At 44.2% G+C, this 22,187-nt stretch overlaps 4 non-coding genes and 3 pseudogenes across 4 annotated transcripts; 4 read left to right on the top strand and 3 right to left on the bottom strand.

The window, feature by feature from the left end:
* Positions 1-1,949: 1,949 nt before the first annotated feature.
* Positions 1,950-2,150, top strand: LOC140286073 (U2 spliceosomal RNA; annotated as a pseudogene).
* Positions 2,151-4,663: 2,513 nt separating this feature from the next.
* Positions 4,664-4,864, top strand: LOC140286068 (U2 spliceosomal RNA; annotated as a pseudogene).
* Positions 4,865-6,819: 1,955 nt separating this feature from the next.
* Positions 6,820-6,987, bottom strand: LOC140286063 (U2 spliceosomal RNA; annotated as a pseudogene).
* Positions 6,988-7,262: 275 nt separating this feature from the next.
* On the bottom strand, positions 7,263-7,376 carry LOC140286086 (U5 spliceosomal RNA). The gene has a single exon (XR_011910979.1). It is a non-coding gene; the product is annotated as a U5 spliceosomal RNA (small nuclear RNA).
* A 397-nt stretch (positions 7,377-7,773) lies between these two features.
* LOC140286090 (U2 spliceosomal RNA) lies at positions 7,774-7,963 on the bottom strand. The gene has a single exon (XR_011910982.1). It is a non-coding gene; the product is annotated as a U2 spliceosomal RNA (small nuclear RNA).
* Positions 7,964-18,289: 10,326 nt separating this feature from the next.
* LOC140286085 (U5 spliceosomal RNA) lies at positions 18,290-18,403 on the top strand. The gene has a single exon (XR_011910978.1). It is a non-coding gene; the product is annotated as a U5 spliceosomal RNA (small nuclear RNA).
* A 298-nt stretch (positions 18,404-18,701) lies between these two features.
* On the top strand, positions 18,702-18,889 carry LOC140286056 (U2 spliceosomal RNA). Its single transcript, XR_011910963.1, has one exon. It is a non-coding gene; the product is annotated as a U2 spliceosomal RNA (small nuclear RNA).
* Positions 18,890-22,187: the final 3,298 nt, after the last annotated feature.

Genomic DNA, 22,187 nt, shown 5'->3' with positions numbered 1-22,187 from the left:
GTCCAACCATACATGATCAAAACAGGGAGCGAATGGAAAGCTATAGGCCGATCACGTTGCTCTGTGTGGACTACAAAATTGTGGCTCGAGTCCTAGTTGGTCGTCTTCGGAAGGCTCTACCTCATGTAATCCATGAGGATCAGACGTGTGGGGTGGAGGGAAGGCTAATACAGTGGAATCTGGGATTGGTGAGGGACTGTATTCATTGGGTGGAGGAGCGGGGGATCAATATGAGTTTGGTGGGGTTAGATATGGAGAAAGCGTTTGACAGGGTGAACCACAGGTTTCTTTTTGCAGTTTTGGAGAGGATGGGATTTGGGCCCCGTTTTATAGAGTGGTTGGAGATCATGTACAAGGGGGTGGGGAGCAGAGTTATGGTGAACGGGCACTTGGGTACAGTGGTGGCACAGAGAACTGGGGTGAGGCAGGGATGCCCACTCTCCCCGCTGCTCTTTGTGGCTTACATGGAGCCGCTGGGTTCGGTGGTGCGGGGGGACCCGGGTGTGGTGGGTCTGCACCTTCCTGGAGCAGGTCCGGACAAGTTGACAGTGATGCAGTATGCGGATGACATGACCTTTTTTTTGACAACAGAGAGGTCGGTCACACGGCTGTTGAAAGTGGTGGAGAGTTTTTCAATAGTGTCGGGGGCCAAGGTGAACTTAGGGAAGTCCACCATTAAGTTTTTTGGACCATGGGCTGGTAGGGTGGGAGGCCTAGCTGGTCTGCCCCAGTGCCAGGGCCCAGTGAGAGTCCTGGGGGTAGAGTTTCAGGGAGAAGGGAGTGCAGCATTAAATTGGGGAAGGCGTCTGGCTGCAGCCCGTTCGCGGATGGGGCTGTGGAAATCCCGGCAACTTTCCTTAAGTGGTAGAGTGCTGGTTTTGAAGGCTGATATTTTGCCATTTTTGGTATACCTAGCGTATGTTTTTCCTTTACCTCCTCAATATAGGAGAAGTTTCATGAGAGATGTTTTTTCCTTTGTATGGGGGGGGTATGAATATGTGAGAAGGGAGTGGATGTACCAGGAAGTTCGGATGGGAGGGAGGGGTGTGCCGGACATCCCACTTAAGTTGGATGTGGTTTTCTTTTCCTTTTTGTGCAGGTCTGTGCAACAGACAAGTGGCCATCATTTTCAGGCACTTTTGCTGTTTTGGTTGTCATTCCCCTTCAGGAGATTGGTGTCCTGGGACAATAGAAGGCCAAAGGGGGATGTCTTACCCCCGTATTATAGGCAGGTGGTATGCTGGGGGAAAAAGCACCCAGAGTGTCAGGAGGGGGACCTGTGCTTCAGTCACCGGCGCCTGTACAGGGCTCTGGTGGAAAAAAGGGGGCTGGTGGGGGTGTATGGGGTGGGGCAACAAGGGTGGGTTTTCACACAGCAGAAAGGTCTCACAAACAGGGCGAGGGATATAAATTGGCTCGCCTTACACAGGAGGTTGCCAGTCAGGGAAGTTTTAAATAGACACGGGTTGACACGGGGGAGTTTGTGCCCAAGGGAGGGGTGTGGGGCTGATGAGACAATTGAGCATGTGTTTTGGGAATGTGGGTTTGCAACATAAGTGTGGGTTGAGTTGGTTCTTTTTTTTCCAAGATTGGGGTCTTTAAAGTATGACATGATAATGCTGGGCTTGGGTTTAAGGGGGAAAGGTAGGGAGGGTTTTCTGTTATGGTTGGTTCTGTCTATGGGAAAGGTGGCGCTGTGGGATGCAAGGACGGCGTTGATTAAAAACAATGTGGACTGGCAGGTGGGAAGGGTGGTGGCAAGGGTGAGGGCAGAGATTGGATGCATGAGAAGAATGGAGGAGGAAAAGTACGGGTATCACGCTGCAAGAGAGCGATGGAAGACTTTATTTTCATGAGCGGGTAGTGTTTCTTTGTGGTTGTTTCTTATGTTTGTATGGTTTTTGTGTCGGACATGTAAAGCATTACTTTGACTGTTTTGTCATGTTGTTCTAAATGTTTCTTGGAAGTTTTGTAATAAAAAAAAAAAAAAAAAAAAAAAATCTGTACTTATCAGTTTAATATGTGATATGTCTATGCAAGGACTACATATTAAATGGATTTTTATCAATAGGAGTTGAAAAAGGAGCTTGCTCCGTTCACTCCAAGCATCGACCCGGTACTGCAGTGCCGCTGGGAACGGTGCGCTCTCCTCTGCTCTTGTGAAAAAGCAAACAGCGGTGCAGGATGGAAGTTTCTTTAATCTGCTGAGAAAAGAGAGTGAATGCGAAGCAGACTTTAACACGGCTCTGGGAGCGAGCCGAGTGCGGGCTAACCAGGAGAATTGCTTGAAAGAAACGCGACACCGAATGAGCGGTCAGAACAAAGCCTCAATACGGTGTTCCTGTGGTGTTTTTATAAAATGCGGTGTAAAAAAAGGTGTGAATGCCCCATAGAAAACTAAAAGGTGGAGCGGAAGTGTTCGGCTGCAAGAAGGTGTGAATGTCCGACTATATTTGGTGAAAAGCAGGTGAAGCAAGGTCTGAATGCCCAACCTTACATCATCAAAAGCGAGATCAGAGGTTTTTGGCTGCAAGAAGGCCATAGTTTGCCAAAAGCGGGTAAGGTGCGAATGATCGGCTAAATATCAACAAAAGTGGGGGCGGAGGTCTTCGGATGCAAGTGGGTGTGAATATCCCACCATACAAGTATGGTGGAGAGGAAGCTGTGAATGGCCGACCATAGTTTGCAAAAAGCGGGTGAGAAAAGGTGCGAATGTCCAACCATACATGATCAAAACAGGGAGCGAATGGAAAGCTATAGGCCGATCACGTTGCTCTGTGTGGACTACAAAATTGTGGCTCGAGTCCTAGTTGGTCGTCTTCGGAAGGCTCTACCTCATGTAATCCATGAGGATCAGACGTGTGGGGTGGAGGGAAGGCTAATACAGTGGAATCTGGGATTGGTGAGGGACTGTATTCATTGGGTGGAGGAGCGGGGGATCAATATGAGTTTGGTGGGGTTAGATATGGAGAAAGCGTTTGACAGGGTGAACCACAGGTTTCTTTTTGCAGTTTTGGAGAGGATGGGATTTGGGCCCCGTTTTATAGAGTGGTTGGAGATCATGTACAAGGGGGTGGGGAGCAGAGTTATGGTGAACGGGCACTTGGGTACAGTGGTGGCACAGAGAACTGGGGTGAGGCAGGGATGCCCACTCTCCCCGCTGCTCTTTGTGGCTTACATGGAGCCGCTGGGTTCGGTGGTGCGGGGGGACCCGGGTGTGGTGGGTCTGCACCTTCCTGGAGCAGGTCCGGACAAGTTGACAGTGATGCAGTATGCGGATGACATGACCTTTTTTTTGACAACAGAGAGGTCGGTCACACGGCTGTTGAAAGTGGTGGAGAGTTTTTCAATAGTGTCGGGGGCCAAGGTGAACTTAGGGAAGTCCACCATTAAGTTTTTTGGACCATGGGCTGGTAGGGTGGGAGGCCTAGCTGGTCTGCCCCAGTGCCAGGGCCCAGTGAGAGTCCTGGGGGTAGAGTTTCAGGGAGAAGGGAGTGCAGCATTAAATTGGGGAAGGCGTCTGGCTGCAGCCCGTTCGCGGATGGGGCTGTGGAAATCCCGGCAACTTTCCTTAAGTGGTAGAGTGCTGGTTTTGAAGGCTGATATTTTGCCATTTTTGGTATACCTAGCGTATGTTTTTCCTTTACCTCCTCAATATAGGAGAAGTTTCATGAGAGATGTTTTTTCCTTTGTATGGGGGGGGTATGAATATGTGAGAAGGGAGTGGATGTACCAGGAAGTTCGGATGGGAGGGAGGGGTGTGCCGGACATCCCACTTAAGTTGGATGTGGTTTTCTTTTCCTTTTTGTGCAGGTCTGTGCAACAGACCAGTGGCCATCATTTTCAGGCACTTTTGCTGTTTTGGTTGTCATTCCCCTTCAGGAGATTGGTGTTATGGGACAATAGAAGGCCAAAGGGGGATGTCTTACCCCCGTATTATAGGCAGGTGGTATGCTGGGGGAAAAAGCACCCAGAGTGTCAGGAGGGGGACCTGTGCTTCAGTCACCGGCGCCTGTACAGGGCTCTGGTGGAAAAAAGGGGGCCGGTGGGGGTGTATGGGGTGGGGCAACAAGGGTGGGTTTTCACACAGCAGAAAGGTCTCACAAACAGGGCGAGGGATATAAATTGGCTCGCCTTACACAGGAGGTTGCCAGTCAGGGAAGTTTTAAATAGACACGGGTTGACACGGGGGAGTTTGTGCCCAAGGGAGGGGTGTGGGGCTGATGAGACAATTGAGCATGTGTTTTGGGAATGTGGGTTTGCAACAAAAGTGTGGGTTGAGTTGGTTCTTTTTTTTCCAAGATTGGGGTCTTTAAAGTATGACATGATAATGCTGGGCTTGGGTTTAAGGGGGAAAGGTAGGGAGGGTTTTCTGTTATGGTTGGTTCTGTCTATGGGAAAGGTGGCGCTGTGGGATGCAAGGACGGCGTTGATTAAAAACAATGTGGACTGGCAGGTGGGAAGGGTGGTGGCAAGGGTGAGGGCAGAGATTGGACGCATGAGAAGAATGGAGGAGGAAAAGTACGGGTATCACGCTGCAAGAGAGCGATGGAAGACTTTATTTTCATGAGCGGGTAGTGTTTCTTTGTGGTTGTTTCTTATGTTTGTATGGTTTTTGTGTCGGACATGTAAAGCATTGCTTTGATTGGTTTGTCATGTTGTTCTAAATGTTTCTTGGAAGTTTTGTAATAAAAAATAAAAAAAAAAAAAATCTGTTCTTATCAGTTTAATGTCTGATATGTCCTCTATGCGAGGACTACATATTAAATGGATTTTTATCAATAGGAGTTGAAAAAGGAGCTTGCTCCATTCACTCCAAGCATCGACCCGGTACTGCAGTGCCGCTGGGAACGGTGCGCTCTCCTCTGCTCTTGTGAAAAAGCAAACAGCGGTGCAGGATGGAAGTTTCTTTTAATCTGCTGAGAAAAGAGAGTGAATGCAAAGCAGACTTTAACACGGCTCTGGGAGCGAGCCGAGTGCGGGCTAACCAGGAGAATTGCTTGAAAGAAACGCGACACCGAATGAGCGGTCAGAACAAAGCCTCAATACGGTGTTCCTGTGGTGTTTTTATAAAATGCGGTGTAAAAAAAGGTGTGAATGCCCCATAGAAAACTAAAAGGTGGAGCGGAAGTGTTCGGCTGCAAGAAGGTGTGAATGTCCGACTATATTTGGTGAAAAGCAGGTGAAGCAAGGTCTGAATGCCCAACCTTACATCATCAAAAGCGAGATCAGAGGTTTTTGGCTGCAAGAAGGCCATAGTTTGCCAAAAGCGGGTAAGGTGCGAATGATCGGCTAAATATCAACAAAAGTGGGGGCGGAGGTCTTCAGATGCAAGTGGGTGTGAATATCCCACCATACAAGTATGGTGGAGAGGAAGCTGTGAATGGCCGACCATAGTTTGCAAAAAGCGGGTGAGAAAAGGTGCGAATGTCCAACCATACATGATCAAAACAGGGAGCGGAGGTGTTTGGCTGCGACAAGGTGTGAATGTCCACCCATAATTAATGAAAAGCGGGCAACAAGTAGGTTCGAATGCCCAACCATACATCATCAAAAGCAGGAGTGGATGTGTTCGGCTACAAGAAGGTTTGAATGTCCGAGCATAGTTTGTAAAAAGCGGGTAAGAAAAGGTTCGAATGCCCGAACATACACCATCAAAAGAGGGAGCGGAGGTGTTCCGCTGTAAGACGGTGTGAATGTCCGACCATAGTTGGTAAAAAGTGGGTATGAAAAGGTTCGAATGCCCAAATTCGGCTGCAAAAAACTGTGTTCGACTGCAAAAAGGTGTGAATGTTCGACTAAATTTTGTAAAAAGCGGGTAAGACAAGGTGCGAATGCCTGACAATGTATGATCAAAAGCGGGAGCGGAGGTGTTCAGCTGCAAGAAGGTCTAAATGTCCATTTTTAATTAATAGAAAACATGAAAGAAAATTTTCGAAAATCAATTCGCACATGATCATAAGTGGGAGAGGAGGTGTTCAGCTGCAAGAAGGTGTGAATGTCCTACCATAATTGCTGAAAAATGTGTTAGAAACGGTAAGAATGCCGGACCATACATCATCAAAAGAGGGAGCGGAGGTGTTCCGCTGTAAGACGGTGTGAATGTCCGACCATAATTGGTAAAAAGCGGGTAAGAAAAGGTTAAAATACCCGACTGTACACAATCAATAGCGGGAGCGGAGTTGTTCAGCTACAAGAAGGTGTGAAAGTCCGACCATGGTTTGTAAAACGCGGGTAAGACAAGGTGCGAATGCCCGACAATGTATGATCAAAAGAGGGAGCGTAGGTGTTCGGCTGCAAGGTCTGAATTTCCAACCATAATTTGTAAACACCGTTGAAGAAAAGCCTCGAAAGCCCGACTATACACCATCAAAAGCGGGAGCAGAGGTGTTCAGCTGCACACAATCAGGTTTTTGCAAATTATGATCTGACATTCACACATGCTTTTGATGATGTATGGTTGGGCATTCGCACCTTTTTTTACCCATTTTTCAGGAATTATGGGTGGACATTCACACCTTCTTGCAGCTGAACACCTCCTCTCCCACTTATGATCATGTGCGGTTGGATATTCGAAAATTTTCTTTCATGTTTTCTAGCAATTATTGATGGAAATTCAGACCTTCTTGCAGCTGAACCCCTCTGCTCCCGCTTTTGATGGTGTATAGTCGGGCTTTCGAGCCTTTTCTTCCCCGGTTTTTACAAATTATGGTTGGAAATTCAGACCTTCTTGCAGCTGAACCCCTCTGCTCCCGCTTTTGATGGTGTATTGTCGGGCATTCGCACCTTTTCTTACCCGCTATTTACAAAAAATGGTCGGCCATTCACACCTTCTTGTAGATGCTTGGAGTGAACGGAGCAAGCTCCTTTTTCAACTCCTATTGATAAAAATCCATTTAATATGTAGTCCTTGCATAGACATATCACATATTAAACTGATAAGTACAGATACTACACTTGATCTTAGCCAAAAGGCCGAGAAGCGATAACTGTCCACTGGTTCACGTCCGAGGGCCCTTCCTGGCACAATGCGCACTTGTAGCGGTGTTCTTTTTATGGCCATAGTGTCACTTTGCACCTCCACCCACCCGCTGCACTGAGCACTCTTCAACCCTTTTAAATGGTATAACTTTACACTACCGCACGCTCCAGCGAGCACCATTCAAGCAACATCGGCACAGTCGCAACAAGTAAGGTGACTCTACTCAGAGAAGTCACTCTGCACAGTAACAAGATTTCTTTTGCACAGACAGAAAGGGCTTCACCCGCAAAGGTAAAGCCTGCCAAAAATAGAAACAATTCATTAGTGCTGCTCTCCACGGAAGTCTTTAGTAAAAGGCGAAAGACTTGTACATTATGAAGAGAAACCAGTGTACTGCGGGGCAGGGCATCAGGCTAGTTGGCATAGCCACCTTCCCCATGGTGAGCTTTGCTTGGTTGAGACGCTTGCTCCCCCCCCTTGCTCCTCGGCTGACCAAGTAGGAACAATCGGGCCCTATTCGATGGCTGCCTTGTCTTTTACTCTGTGCAAAAGACAAGGCAGCCACAAACAACACGGGAACACCGTATTGAGGCTTTGATCTGACTGCTCATTCGGTGTCGCGTTTCTTTCAAGAGATTCTCCCGGTTAGCCCGCACTCGGCTCGCTCCCAGAGCCGCGTTAAAGTCTGCTTCGCATTCACTCTCTTTTATCAGCAGATTAAAAGAAAGTTTCATCTTAGGCTCCCTGAAACTTCCATCCTGCACCGCTGTTTGCTTTTTCACAAGAGCAGCGGAGAGCGCACCGTTCCCAGCGGCACTGCAGTACCGGGTCGATGCTTGGAGTGAACGGAGCAAGCTCCTTTTTCAACTCCTATTGATACAAATCCATTTAATATGTAGTCTCGCATAGAGGACATATCAGACATTAAACTGATAAGAACAGATACTACACTTGATCTTAGCCAAAAGGCCGAGAAGCGATAACTGTCCACTGGTTCACGTCCGAGGGCCCTTCCTGGCACAATGCGCACTTGTAGCGGTGTTCTTTTTATGGCCATAGTGTCACTTTGCACCTCCGCCCACCCGCTGCACTGAGCACTCTTCAGCCCTTTTAAATGGTATAACTTTACACTACCACACGCTCCAGCGAGCACCATTCAAGCAACAACTTTGCACTCCAGCTTCGAACGTCGGCACAGTCGCAACAAGTAAGGCGACTCTACTCAGAGAAGTCACTCTGCACAGTAACAAGATTTCTTTTGCACAGACAGAAAGGGCTTCATTCGCAAAGGTAAAGCCTGCCAAAAATAGAAACAACTCATTAGTGCTGCTCAACGTTGTACTTTGCAGTAAAAGAAAGAACAAATCTAAAGTTTCAGGAATCCGAGAATAAGCTTACTTTCATGAGTTCTTCACGATTTCGGATTTTGCTATAAAATGAATTCCTTCACTCAAACTAAATTAAAACTGCTAAACCGCTAATCTGTTACATACAAGGCAGATGTCAAATTCACCGAAATAGGATCTAAGGGTATTTGGCCAATCGAGCTGTAGCAGCTTCGGTAAAAGAGTATAAGTTGAAGAGTTTGTGAATAAAGGTGTGCGCACACATAGTGAGTTGTAGGAAAATAGGCAGGGAGCAATGCCGGCTGGGGTATAGGTTCTTGTATGTTGTCTGACTGTTTGATTTGAATGTGTTGTGTAAGTGTCCTGTTGAATGTTACATGTTTGGGCTTTGACATGCTTCACTGTGGTTGTTAACTGTGTGGTGTGTCCTGAAATGTTATATGTTTGGGCTGTGTGACATGCTTAATGCTTTTCAGTAGCAACCCACTTATTCATATATAGCAACTGACAACATAAGAAGTCCGGACATACTTTGATAGTAGTTGTAGAAGTATCCTTATTGATAATAGATAAACTAATTCATAGTGATAGAACAGTAGATGAACAGGTGCCTGCACATGTCTCATGAAAATAAAATGGGTGTATGATTGCTGACGGCAGAGCAATACTGCCAAACTTATGAGTTCTTGTGGCAAACTTGATTCAGTGTCTTGACGTGTATACGCTGTTTGGCTGACTTTTCACAAGAAACAAAGTGTGTTTGATAAGATCCGACCATTTTATTACGGTAGGATCAGTATGTATGGATTCTGATGTGACTGATAAACCCATTCGTATCTTAAGCATAATCTAATACGTGAGACAACGCCCTGGCACACAATCAAAAAAAAAAAAAGAGAGAGCGGTTTTGTGTCCCCACAGTCCATAATGTAGAAAAGAGAGAAAAAAGCCTTTCTGATTTGTTGTGTGTGCTCACAGTGCAGAGTGTAGAGAAAAGAGAGAAAAGAAAGCCATTTTGGTGTCACGGGTGTTGTGACTTACACACACACATTTCTGAATTGAGAAAGGAAATTATTTTAGAGGAAGCACTAGAGTTTAGATCCCACATTTGTTGATAGGCATTCATTTAATTTTTCTTTTAATCAGTTTTAAAGTGAATACTAACTGAGAAATGAAAAAGGTGAAGAGTTTAGAAGCTTGGTTCAAGAGCAAAACTTGGTTTATGATCAGCTGAGTCTCTAAACAGAACAGCAAAGGGCTTCATCGAACATTTAAAAAAGATTCAGATTGTTAGAATATCCAGAATTTATAGGAATGGTGGTGATTACTCTTATTTTCTAGAATGGAAATAACTGCACCATATCTGTTTTATGAATTTAAGGGGCTAAAAAGTTTTGTTCTCGTTTTTCTATGATTAACCGAATGTATGTGAGAGTCCAAACAGACAGAAGGGTTACGGCCGAGCGCTGAACCTTCCAAAAAAGATGAGACAGGCTGGACCCGTGCCATACTAGTTAAGACCTGCCTGTGGATAACAGGTTCTTTAAACTCTCACACACACAAACTCACACACGTTCGCACACATACACCCATACACACACACATTCTTGAACTTGCTGCACTAGAATTGTAGTCTGAATACCTTTATGCCAAACAGATTTGCTTTGCCAAGGGAAGTTTTATAAATGTTTATTGTTTATGTTTACAATATATAAACTAGCAGAATAATTAATTCATCCTCCTTGTCCCTCCCACCCCAGAGAGGGCAGCCAGAGACTGGCTGCAATAGGCATCCCCGCTACCTGGGACCCAACACAGGGCAGGAGGGCCTGATGTCCACCAGGCTCGGGGCCTGCAGTCACCATATTCCGGGAGCTACTGTACCCCCAGAAGGAACCCATCCCGCCCCACCCCACTCAACCCAACCCCATCCCGGAGGACCTCTACAAAAACAAACAAACAACAACAAAAATCAAACAAACAAACAAACAAATCACCCGGTTACACCAGTCGCAGCAGCCCGGGCCTGAGACCCACCATCACCCAGAACCCCCCAGGCCCCCCCCAACTGGGGAAAAGCACACCCCCATACAGACCCCCTCCTCCTCACCGCACGCCCCAACACCCTAAAAAAAACAACCACCTGCGGACACCTTGGAGTTCCCAGAGCAACAAGGCCGGCACAGGGACCTGCACCAACCCACGCATACTGTGGCATGTCCAGGGCAACCCAGACCCCCCAGGCACAGGCAGGGCCCCGCCCCGGGCGCAAGGCAGCGGCAAGCCACCAGGTCCAGGCCCAGCTCCACCACCCACGCCAGAGCGGCCCGGTCACCCGGTACAGAGCCAGCAGCCACCACCCCAAGGCCCCTAAGGGACCCCGCCCCACACCGCAAGACAGCCCCACCCGCAAGCCCCCAAAACTGCCCTCCAAGCCCGACACACAGTCCCCCCCAACAATGACCAACCCGGTCCCCACGACCCGAGAGACCACCAGACGCCCGAAGCCACACAGCCCCCCCCAGCACACACCCAACCGCCCAGAGCGATTTCTAAACTGGTTAATACACAGATTGTTCTTCGCTTTCCAGTTCATGAGAATAGTTTTCTTTGCTATACATAACACTGTGAGGATCATGTGTGCTAAGCTAAATTCCACGTTGATGTTGTCTAAGTCACCCAGTATGCACAGTGTGGGGCATGCAGGAATGCTACACTTTAGCCATGTTGACAGGTCCGCACAGACTTCAAGCCAGAACTTCTGGACAGGCGCACAAAACCACAAAGCGTGTGCATAATCATCAGGTGTGTTATCTGTGCAATGTGAGCAGATGTTTGAGTGTGTTAGACCCATCCTGAACATCCTTTGTCCTGTATAGTGTGTTCTATGAAGAATTTTGTATTGTATGAGCTGTAAATTAGGATTTTGAGTCATTCTGAAGGTGTTCAAACATATTTGTGGCCAGAAGCTATGACTAGAACTGATGGATAAATCTGCCTCCCATTTTGAGGACGGTAGAGACATTGTGTCATCTATCTTAGACAATAATTTATATATTTTTGATAGTAGTTTTGGGGTGCAGATGCTTAGAAATTCTGCTACCCTAATTGGGAGTTGTAAGTCTGGTTGGTGGAGGATATATTTCTTTGTTATTATAGACTTAAGTTGTTGATATTCTAGGAATTTATTGCTGCCTATCTCATGTTGTGATATGAGCTCATCAAATGAAATAAAATGTCCATTTTGGATTATATGTTCCAGATGTTTGATTCCTTTGATCTTCCATAGAGTAAAGTTTAGCATTTTTTTGTTTTGCAGGATGTCAGGATTGTTCCAGATGGGTGTAAGCTTACACGGGACAAGTGAAGACTTTGTTATTTTAAGAAATTCCCACCAGGCTGTCAGAGAGGTGCTGATGTTAATGCTTTTGAAACATTTGTGATTTTTTACGTTTTGACTAATAAGTGGCAGGTCAGAGATTTACAGATTATCACACAATGCTTGTTCTATATTTATCCATGTTCATCTATTGGGCTAGGTTTAAACCATTTTGATATATACCGTAACCTATTGGCTAAGGAATAGTGCTGAAAATTAGGTAAATCTAATCCACCACTGTCCTTGGTCTTCTGTAGGGTTTTTAAACTAATACGCGGTGGTTTGTTTTTCCACAGAAATTTGGAGATGCATGAATCTAGTGACTTAAACCAAGTAGCAGGTTGGTTTTATGGGGATCATTGAGAACAAATAGTTAACTTTTGGTAGTATCATCATTTTAATGGTTGTAACTCTCCCCATAAGTGATATAGGTAAGGACTTCCAACGAGAGAGATTGTCCTCTACTGTCTTTAATAATTGCACATAAATTAGCTTTGTTAGCTCTGAGAGCCTGGAGGAAATGTTTATGCCTAAATATCTAATATTTCCTGACTGTAAAGTGATCGCAGGTATATTCTGGACCCTACAGTTAATGGGCAGAACTGTGGTCTTAGACCAATTGATAGAGTAGTCAGAAAGTGCTGAGAATTTATTTATGAGTGTGATCGTGTGAGTGAGAGACGTCTGTGAGTTCTGAAGGAAAAGTAATACATCATCAGCATAAAGACTTATTTTATGCTCAATATTTTGGGGTTGGATGTCTTTAATATTTCTATCTTGTCTGATAGCAGCTGCTAAAGGTTTGATGAAAATAGCAAAAAGTGAGGGAGAAAGTGAGCAACCCTGTCTTGTACTTCTCTGCAGACTGAAGCTTGGAGAAGTTTGATCATTTGTCCTGACACTTGCATTTGGGGAGTCAGTTATTTTCTTGTGAGGAGATAAGAGGCTTTAATAATAATATCTTGCAAGAGAGAACAACACAGTACAGAATACAGAGTTGCTCTGACCACTGAAGCAAAAACACACAGTTATATTGCCCGCTCATCACGTCATCTGTTTTTGGGTATAATTGATTGTTCTTCTAACTTTCCTCCCCAACCATCAGTTGAGGTTACCCAGACACACTCGTAAATACCAGCCTAACCCTGTCCCCCCTAAAGTGCACCTATCTCATTATAACAAGCCCACCATTGTAAAGAGGAATTTAAGAAAACAGGGCAGGGTGGTACCTTGCAGCTCGGTCATTTGCAGGTTATACACAGTAACACTCAATACAATGCATATAAGAATTATTTTCCATTACATTCCTCCCTTTTGATTATAATAATACCATTATATTAATCAACCCAAAAGAAACAAGGAAAATAATAACTTTATCTGTAAAACATCAGCCTGCATTTGCACACAACGTGAGTTTAAAATGCAGGCATCATAGTAATAAAGGGTCCAATGATAAACAATCAAAACATGAACAATTAAACATGATTATCTTCATCCCTCTCTAAGTCAGCGTCACTAGAGGAAAAATTTTGAAAGCAAGAAAGTTATTTGAGTCATTTGGTCTTTTTCACACTGTTGTTTAGATGGACTACATAAAAGGATGTCATCCACATACTGCAAAAGAGCAGAGCCTGTGGTTGATTGAAGTTAATCCAGACTAGCTTTGAGGGCAGCATTGTAAATAGTGGGACTTTCACAGTACCCCTGGCATAACCGGGTAAAAGTCCAAGATCTCCCTTCAAACTAAAAAGCAAACCAAAATGGGCTATCAGGGTGCACTGGCGACAAGTCAACCACTGAGAAAAACTGTGCATCTGATGTAATTTGAGACAAAATAGTGTGTGGGTTGGGCACAGTAGGAGCATGTGGCTGAACTGCAGCATTCACCGCTTGGAGGTCCTGTACAAAACGCCATTCATCTGGCTGGCCAGCATCTTTAATCTTTTTAACAGGAAACAATGGAGTAAGCACAGGTGAATTTTCAAAAGGAACAATAACGCCTGTTTTCTGAAAAGATTGAAAAACAGGTTTAATCCCTTTAATTGCTTCAGGCTTAAAAGGGTATTGTTTTTTACATGGACAAAAGTCTGATTTAGGGGTGACAATTACTGGTTCACAGCCTTTTATCAACCCCACATCATATTTGCTCTTAGCCCAAAGATCATTGGGCACTTCAGCCAACATGGGTATCGAAGACAAATCTGTTTCAGATAAAAAACATGCTTCAAAATGTGATTCTGTGGTAGGAATTAAGTCCACAGTTCTTTGACAATGCATTGTACTCAAAAATATTTTTTTGTATGCTGACAATCGTTCAGAAAACATCAAATTTGGATCAGCAGGTGAAACAGTCCACTCCATTTCTTTCTGACATGTAGCAACAAACTCTCCCACACCTTGTCACTGCCAGTGTGTACGTTTGGCCAAGGAAATGTGAGGGCGAGTACCACAAACATTAAAAAAATCGAAGTGCTCTGGAGTGAGCGACACAGCCAATAAAGTAGGCGCACATATTTTTTCACTTCTTCTCATTCTTCTTCATTGTCAGGCCCCAAAGAAATGTGTGATGTGCAGTGCAAATCAGTAGGTTGCATGAAATCAGAAAGGGGTGAAACTAACGCTTTTGCTTCTTCCACTAGTTGTTGTGAAAAAGGAGAGCTGGGAAGTTTCCACTCATAAGCATATGTAAGTGCCGATGAATCAAACTGCACTGCTGTGAAAACTTTGTCAGGCTGTAACATAACCTTAACACCCTCTGGTGTAGAAGTTAAAATAATGCCTAATTTACACATGAGATCACAGCCCATCAGGTTAATGGGACACAACTCTGATAACAAAAATGAGTGTTTGAAGGAGAGCTCATCGGGAGTGACAACACGCAATGGGCATTGTCATTTTCTCCTTCACAACCTGGCCTGATGCAGACATACAGTAAACGTGGTTTCCACTTAACTTTGGAGGACAATCAAACTCCCCTGACGTCACTACTGATGAACATAAGTTCCTATATTCTGAGAGAAATATCTTTGCTCTAGGACGGAAATAGCATGCAAAACTTTACTACGTGAATCACAGTCGGCAAGCGTTGCTTCACTACACAGAGCAGGAAAAATGTGTGAGTGTGTTTGTGCTATCACCCATTAGTGGAAGCTCCGCTGCCGTGTGACGTCCAGAACCTGCCTCCCACCCTCAGTCAGCCTTTTGCCCAATTTCATCACTTTTTAGCTGTGGACAGTCCTTCTTCCAGTGTCCAGTCTGGCCACAGTAAAAACAAATATTCGGATCATAGCTCTGGCGTGGCCCATTTTGACCTCCTCTCCCACACGTCCACGTCTTCGACTTCGGCCTCGTCCTCTGTTTACACCAACTGCGTAATACATGGTCATGGTTGCCAAATGCAGCTCCTTTTCACACTTGTCCCTTTTGGTTGTCTTACGCGTCTCAACTTGGTTCTGAGCATGGCGAGCATATCGGCGAACGTCAGCCAAACGAGGACCCTCACACCATCCCACGTAAATGTTCTTTACTTCAGTGGCGACATCTATATAATATTGTCTGGGTCCCGTTAAAACATGTATTTTTCCCATCTAATTCCTTGTTTGCTTTAAAACAAGTATTCCCCATTTTCTATCCCTTCAGTAGCCAACCAGTTTGTATGGAGTACACTGGAGCAACTTGACTGATCAGTAAAACACTGCTTTTGTTGTCACCGCAAGGCTTCCCCCGTCGGTTGTTTCACTGAGACACTACTGAGTAACTATAACTCAACACAGTTTATACACATAACATTCATATACATACTAACAAACAAACAAACAATAATTTATCGCAATTTTCTCATCTCTGTTTGAACGTACACCCAGGTAAATATTCCTGTAGTCTTCTCATACCGACTATGGACCCATTCATTGTTTAACTTCACTGTTTTGCAAATCCTAATTGAATATTACACATTGACATTGAACTTTACTGGATAAGCAGGTCTTCATTGCATTCAGCAGCCTATATGTGAGCATCTATGTGTAAGCTGTTCTTCTTTGCATTTATCAGCAGCAAGCAATTCTTCACTGCACATGCATATGTAAATAGTAAAACATTTCCAATGTGTTAGCGAAACCTTCTATATCACAGTGGTTTCTAAGGTCTATTTTAAGTTCTTTGCCATCAGTGAGATGACATTGTTTACAAAGTGTGTCAAATTATCACTGAAGATCTTTTCAGGAATTTCAAATCTAGAAATGAGTTATTTTACGCGTGATTTTGCTACTGAGAGTGCATCTGCTTGTGCACATGGAAATATTTCAGACCATTTGGTAAAAACCTCTGTTGTCACTGAGCAGAATCGTTTCCCTTAACATTTATTTAGTTCAATGAAATCTACACAATAATGAAATAATGAAATCCAAACAAATATGTTGAAAAAGATACACTGGCTTAGGGAATTATCTTCGTTTTGGTCTTAGATTGCCCTGTGGAATGTATTTTGCACATATTTGACCTGCTAGACAAAACTTTATTAATTTATTTATTCTAAAAAAAAAATTCAATAATTAGTAAAACCATATGCTGTAAAAACCTGGTTCATTATTGCTTCCATCCCTCCTGTTGAGACATGACATGGTCCGTGGCTCAATACTGCAGCATATTTAAACAAATTCTTTGGCAGTATGGTTTTCCTTCCGGTCATTCATACGAGTCTATTGTAGATGGCAATTGAATAACATCTAATAATGCTAAAATATTTGTAGTTTATACATTTAGCTGTGGATGTCTACATACCTGTTTTTCCAATGCTGTGTTAACACATGTACAGTTGAGAAGGCATACTGACTGTCAGTGTAAAGGTTAACAACCTTTTTGTTATTTAATTTACAAGCTTCAGTTAAAGCTACCAATTCGAGTAATTTTTTGGTAGTGGTTGTTTTAAGAAAACTTCAGTTTCTGTTACTACTGCAAATCCTGTAGCATTTGTGCCATCAGGGTTTTTTGCTTGACCTGTTGAATAAATATAGTTATTTCTGCATTTTCATAACGTATATCAGTTAAGTCTGGCCTGGGTAAAACACTGATGGTTATTTCTGACATGCAATCATGAGGCTTTCCATCTGTGGGGTAGGTAGCAGTGTGGATGGATTAAGTGTAGCACATCTCTCGACAACAAGGTGTGGCTGTGAAAGAAGAACTGTTATGTAGGAGAGATGTCTGGTAAAGATATTTTGTTAAGTAACCATATCACAGCCACTGCATGAGGTACCTTAAGTGTTAATGGGTGAAATAACACCATTATTGTTGATGCCTGCACTGCCAATGGCTTCTGGCCATTGATTCAAAAGTACGATCTCGTCCCTTTTTCCCCCTTTCAGTGGACACTGGCCCCTAATTACCGCAATTCAGCAGGGGGTCTTTCATTAGGAGTACTGGACTCCCCCGTGCACGGTTTCAGCTCCGACCCTGGAAAGCGGAAAAAACGTTGAGATCTGGTTTGAGAACCCAATTGTTGAGAAAAGTCTCTCAATGAGACTCAGAGTTGCTGGAGTCAGTTAATGCAAATGTTTAATCTTGCAGCAAGTTCAAGAATGTGTGTGTGAATGGGTGTATGTGTGCGAACGTGTGTGAGTTTGTGTATGTGAGAGTTTAATGAACCTGTTATCCACAGGCAGGTCTTAACTAGTATGGCACAGGTCCAGCCTGTCTCATCTTTTTTGGAAGGTCCAGCGCTCGGCCGTAACCCTTCTGTCTGTTTGGACTCTCACATACATTCGGTTAATCATAGAAAAACGAGAACAAAACTTTTTAGCCCCTTAAATTCATAAAACAGACATGGTGCAGTTATTTCCATTCTAGAAAATAAGAGTAATCACCACCATTCCTATAAATTCTGGATATTCTAACAATCTGAATCTTTTTTAAATGTTCGATGAAGCCCTTTGCTGTTCTGTTTAGAGACTCAGCTGATCATAAACCAAGTTTTGCTCTTGAACCAAGCTTCTAAACTCTTCACCTTTTTCATTTCTCAGTTAGTATTCACTTTAAAACTGATTAAAAGATAAATTAAATGAATGCCTATCAACAAATGTGGGATCTAAACTCTAGTGCTTTCTCTAAAATAATTTCCTTTCTCAATTCAGAAATGTGTGTGTGTAAGTCACAACATCCGTGACACCAAAACGGCTTTCTTTTCTCTCTTTTCTCTACACTCTGCACTGTGAGCACACACACCAAATCAGAAAGGCTTTTTTCTCTCTTTTCTACATTATGGACTGTGGGGACACAAAACCGCTCTCTCTCTTTTTTTTTTTGATTGTGTGCCAGGGCGTTGTCTCACGTATTAGATTATGCTTAAGATACGAATGAGCAGTCAGAACAAAGCCTCAATACGGTGTTCCCGTGTTGTTTGTGGCTGCCTTGTCTTTTGCACAGATTAAAAGACAAGGCAGCCATCGAATAGGGCCTGATTGTTCCTACTTGGTCAGCCGAGGAGCAAGGGGGGGGGGGCAAGCGTCTCAACCAAGCAAAGCTCACCATGGGGAAGGTGGCTATGCCAACTAGGCTGATGCCCTGCTCCTGCAGTGATGGATAATCATACACTGGTTTCTCTTCATAATGTACAAGTCTTTCGCCTTTTGCTAAAGACTTCCGTGGAGAGCAGCACTAATGAGTTGTTTCTATTTTTGGCAGGCTTTAACTTTGCGGGTGAAGCCCTTTCTGTCTGTGCAAAAGAAATCTTGTTACTGTGCAGAGTGACTTCTCTGAGTAGAGTCGCCTTACTTGTTGCGACTGTGCCGATGTTTGAAGCTGGAGTGCAAAGTTGTTGCTTGAATGGTGCTCGCTGGAGCGTGTGGTAGTGTAAAGTTATACCATTTAAAAGGGCTGAAGAGTGCTCAGTGCAGCGGGTGGGCGGAGGTGCAAAGTGACACTATGGCCATAAAAAGAACACCGCTACAAGTGCGCATTGTGCCAGGAAGGGCCCTCGGACGTGAACCAGTGGACAGATATCGCTTCTCGGCCTTTTGGCTAAGATCAAGTGTAGTATCTGTTCTTATCAGTTTAATATGTGATATGTCTATGCAAGGACTACATATTAAATGGATTTTTATCAATAGGAGTTGAAAAAGGAGCTTGCTCCGTTCACTCCAAGCATCGACCCGGTACTGCAGTGCCGCTGGGAACGGTGCGCTCTCCTCTGCTCTTGTGAAAAAGCAAACAGCGGTGCAGGATGGAAGTTTCTTTTAATCTGCTGAGAAAAGAGAGTGAATGCAAAGCAGACTTTAACACGGCTCTGGGAGCGAGCCGAGTGCGGGCTAACCAGGAGAATTGCTTGAAAGAAACGCGACACCGAATGAGCGGTCAGAACAAAGCCTCAATACGGTGTTCCTGTGGTGTTTTTATAAAATGCGGTGTAAAAAAAGGTGTGAATGCCCCATAGAAAACTAAAAGGTGGAGCGGAAGTGTTCGGCTGCAAGAAGGTGTGAATGTCCGACTATATTTGGTGAAAAGCAGGTGAAGCAAGGTCTGAATGCCCAACCTTACATCATCAAAAGCGAGATCAGAGGTTTTTGGCTGCAAGAAGGCCATAGTTTGCCAAAAGGGGGCGGAGGTCTTCGGATGCAAGTGGGTGTGAATATCCCACCATACAAGTATGGTGGAGAGGAAGCTGTGAATGGCCGACCATAGTTTGCAAAAAGCGGGTGAGAAAAGGTGCGAATGTCCAACCATACATGATCAAAACAGGGAGCGGAGGTGTTTGGCTGCGACAAGGTGTGAATGTCCACCCATAATTAATGAAAAGCGGGCAACAAGTAGGTTCGAATGCCCAACCATACATCATCAAAAGCAGGAGTGGATGTGTTCGGCTACAAGAAGGTTTGTATGTCCGAGCATAGTTTGTAAAAAGCGGGTAAGAAAAGGTTCGAATGGCCGAACATACACCATCAAAAGAGGGAGCGGAGGTGTTCCGCTGTAAGACGGTGTGAATGTCCGACCATAGTTGGTAAAAAGTGGGTATGAAAAGGTTCGAATGCCCAAATTCGGCTGCAAAAAACTGTGTTCGGCTGCAAAAAGGTGTGAATGTTCGACTAAATTTTGTAAAAAGCGGGTAAGACAAGGTGCGAATGCCTGACAATGTATGATCAAAAGCGGGAGCGGAGGTGTTCAGCTGCAAGAAGGTCTAAATGTCCATTTTTAATTAATAGAAAACATGAAAGAAAATTTTCGAAAATCAATCCGCACATGATCATAAGTGGGAGAGGAGGTGTTCAGCTGCAAGAAGGTGTGAATGTCCTACCATAATTGCTGAAAAATGTGTTAGAAACGGTAAGAATGCCGGACCATACATCATCAAAAGCTAAAGAGGTGGTGTTCGGCTGCAAGTAGGTGTGAATGTCTGACTAAAGTTCAAATATATTAACAAAAGCGGGAGGAGAGGTCTTCGGATGAGTGGTCGAGAATTTCCAACCATAATCTATAAAATGCGGTGAAAAAAAAAGGTGTGATAGATACCTAAAAGGTGGAGCGGAAGTGTTCGGCTGCAAGAAGGTGTGAATGTTATATATATAGTTGGTGAAAAGCAGGAAAAGCAAGGTCTGAATGCCCAATCTTACATAATCAAAAGCGAGATCAGAGGTGTTTGGCGGCAAGAAAACGGGTAAGGTGTGAATGACCGACTAAATATCAACAAAAGTGGGGGCGGAGGTCTTCGGATGCAAGTGGGTGTGAATATCCCACCATACAAGTATGGTGGAGAGGAAGCTGTGAATGGCCGACCATAGTTTGCAAAAAGCGGGTGAGAAAAGGTGCGAATGTCCAACCATACATGATCAAAACAGGGAGCGGAGGTGTTTGGCTGCGACAAGGTGTGAATATCCACCCATAATTAATGAAAAGCGGGCAACAAGTAGGTTCGAATGCCCAACCATACATCAACAAAAGCAGGAGTGGATGTGTTTGGCTACAAGAAGGTTTGAATGTCCGAGCATAGTTTGTAAAAAGCGGGTAAGAAAAGGTGCGAATGCCTGAACATACACCATCAAAAGAGGGAGCGGAGGTGTTCCGCTGAAAGACGGTGTGAATGTCCGAACATAGTTGGTAAAAAGCGGGTAAGAAAAGGTTCGAATGCCCGAATATATACCATCAAAAGCGGAAGCGGAGGTGTTCGGCTGTAAGAAGTTGTGAACGTCCGACCAAAGTTTGTAAAAAGCAGTTAAGAAAAGGTTCGAATATCCAACCAAACATAATCAAAAGTGGGAGCAGAGCTGTTCGACTGCAAGTAGGTGTGAATGTCCACCCATAATTCCTGAAAAATGGGTAAGAAAAGGTGCGAATGCCCAACCATACATCATCAAAAGAAGAAGTGGATGTGTTCTGCTACAAGAAGGTTTGAATGTCCGACCATAGTTTGTAAAAAGTTGGTAAGAAAAAGTTCGAATGCCCGAACATACACCATCAAAAGAGGGAGCGGAGGTGTTCCGCTGTAAGATGCTGCGAATGTCCGACCATAGTTGGTAAAAAGCGGGTAAGAAAAGGTTAAAAAACCCGACTGTACACAATCAATAGCGGAAGCGGAGTTGTTCGGCTACAAGAAGGTGTGAAAGTCCACCAATAATTACTGAAAAATGGGTAAGAAAAGGTGTGAATGCCCAACTATACATCATCAAAAGCAGAAGTGGATGTGTTCGGCCACAAGAACGTTTGAATGTCCGAGCATAGTTTGTAAAAGGCAGGTAAGAAAAGGTTCGAATGCCTGTACATACACAATCAAAAGAGGGAGCGGAGGTGTTTCGCTGCAAGAAGGTGTGAATGTCCACCCATAATTAATGAAAAGCGGGCAACAAGTAGGTTCGAATGCCCAACCATACATCATCAAAAGTAGGAGTGGATGTGTTCGGCTACAAGAAGGTTTGTATGTCCGAGCATAGTTTGTAAAAAGCGGGTAAGAAAAGGTTCGAATGCCCGAACATACACCATCAAAAGAGGGAGCGGAGGTGTTCCGCTGTAAGACGGTGTGAATGTCCGACCATAGTTGGTAAAAAGTGGGTATGAAAAGGTTCGAATGCCCAAATTCGGCTGCAAAAAACTGTGTTCGGCTGCAAAAAGGTGTGAATGTTCGACTAAATTTTGTAAAAAGCGGGTAAGACAAGGTGCGAATGCCTGACAATGTATGATCAAAAGCGGGAGCGGAGGTGTTCAGCTGCAAGAAGGTCTAAATGTCCATTTTTAATTAATAGAAAACATGAAAGAAAATTTTCGAAAATCAATCCGCACATGATCATAAGTGGGAGAGGAGGTGTTCAGCTGCAAGAAGGTGTGAATGTCCTACCATAATTGCTGAAAAATGTGTTAGAAACGGTAAGAATGCCGGACCATACATCATCAAAAGCTAAAGAGGTGGTGTTCGGCTGCAAGTAGGTGTGAATGTCTGACTAAAGTTCAAATATATTAACAAAAGCGGGAGGAGAGGTCTTCGGATGAGTGGTCGAGAATT

The sequence above is a fragment of the Leuresthes tenuis genome, unplaced genomic scaffold (assembly GCF_036924035.1).
Source record: "Leuresthes tenuis unplaced genomic scaffold, fLeuTen1.0.hap1 SCAF_71, whole genome shotgun sequence".
Classification (NCBI taxonomy): domain Eukaryota; kingdom Metazoa; phylum Chordata; class Actinopteri; order Atheriniformes; family Atherinopsidae; genus Leuresthes; species Leuresthes tenuis.
Note: the sequence above shows the minus strand (reverse complement) of the source record. Positions and strands in the feature narration are given on the sequence as shown.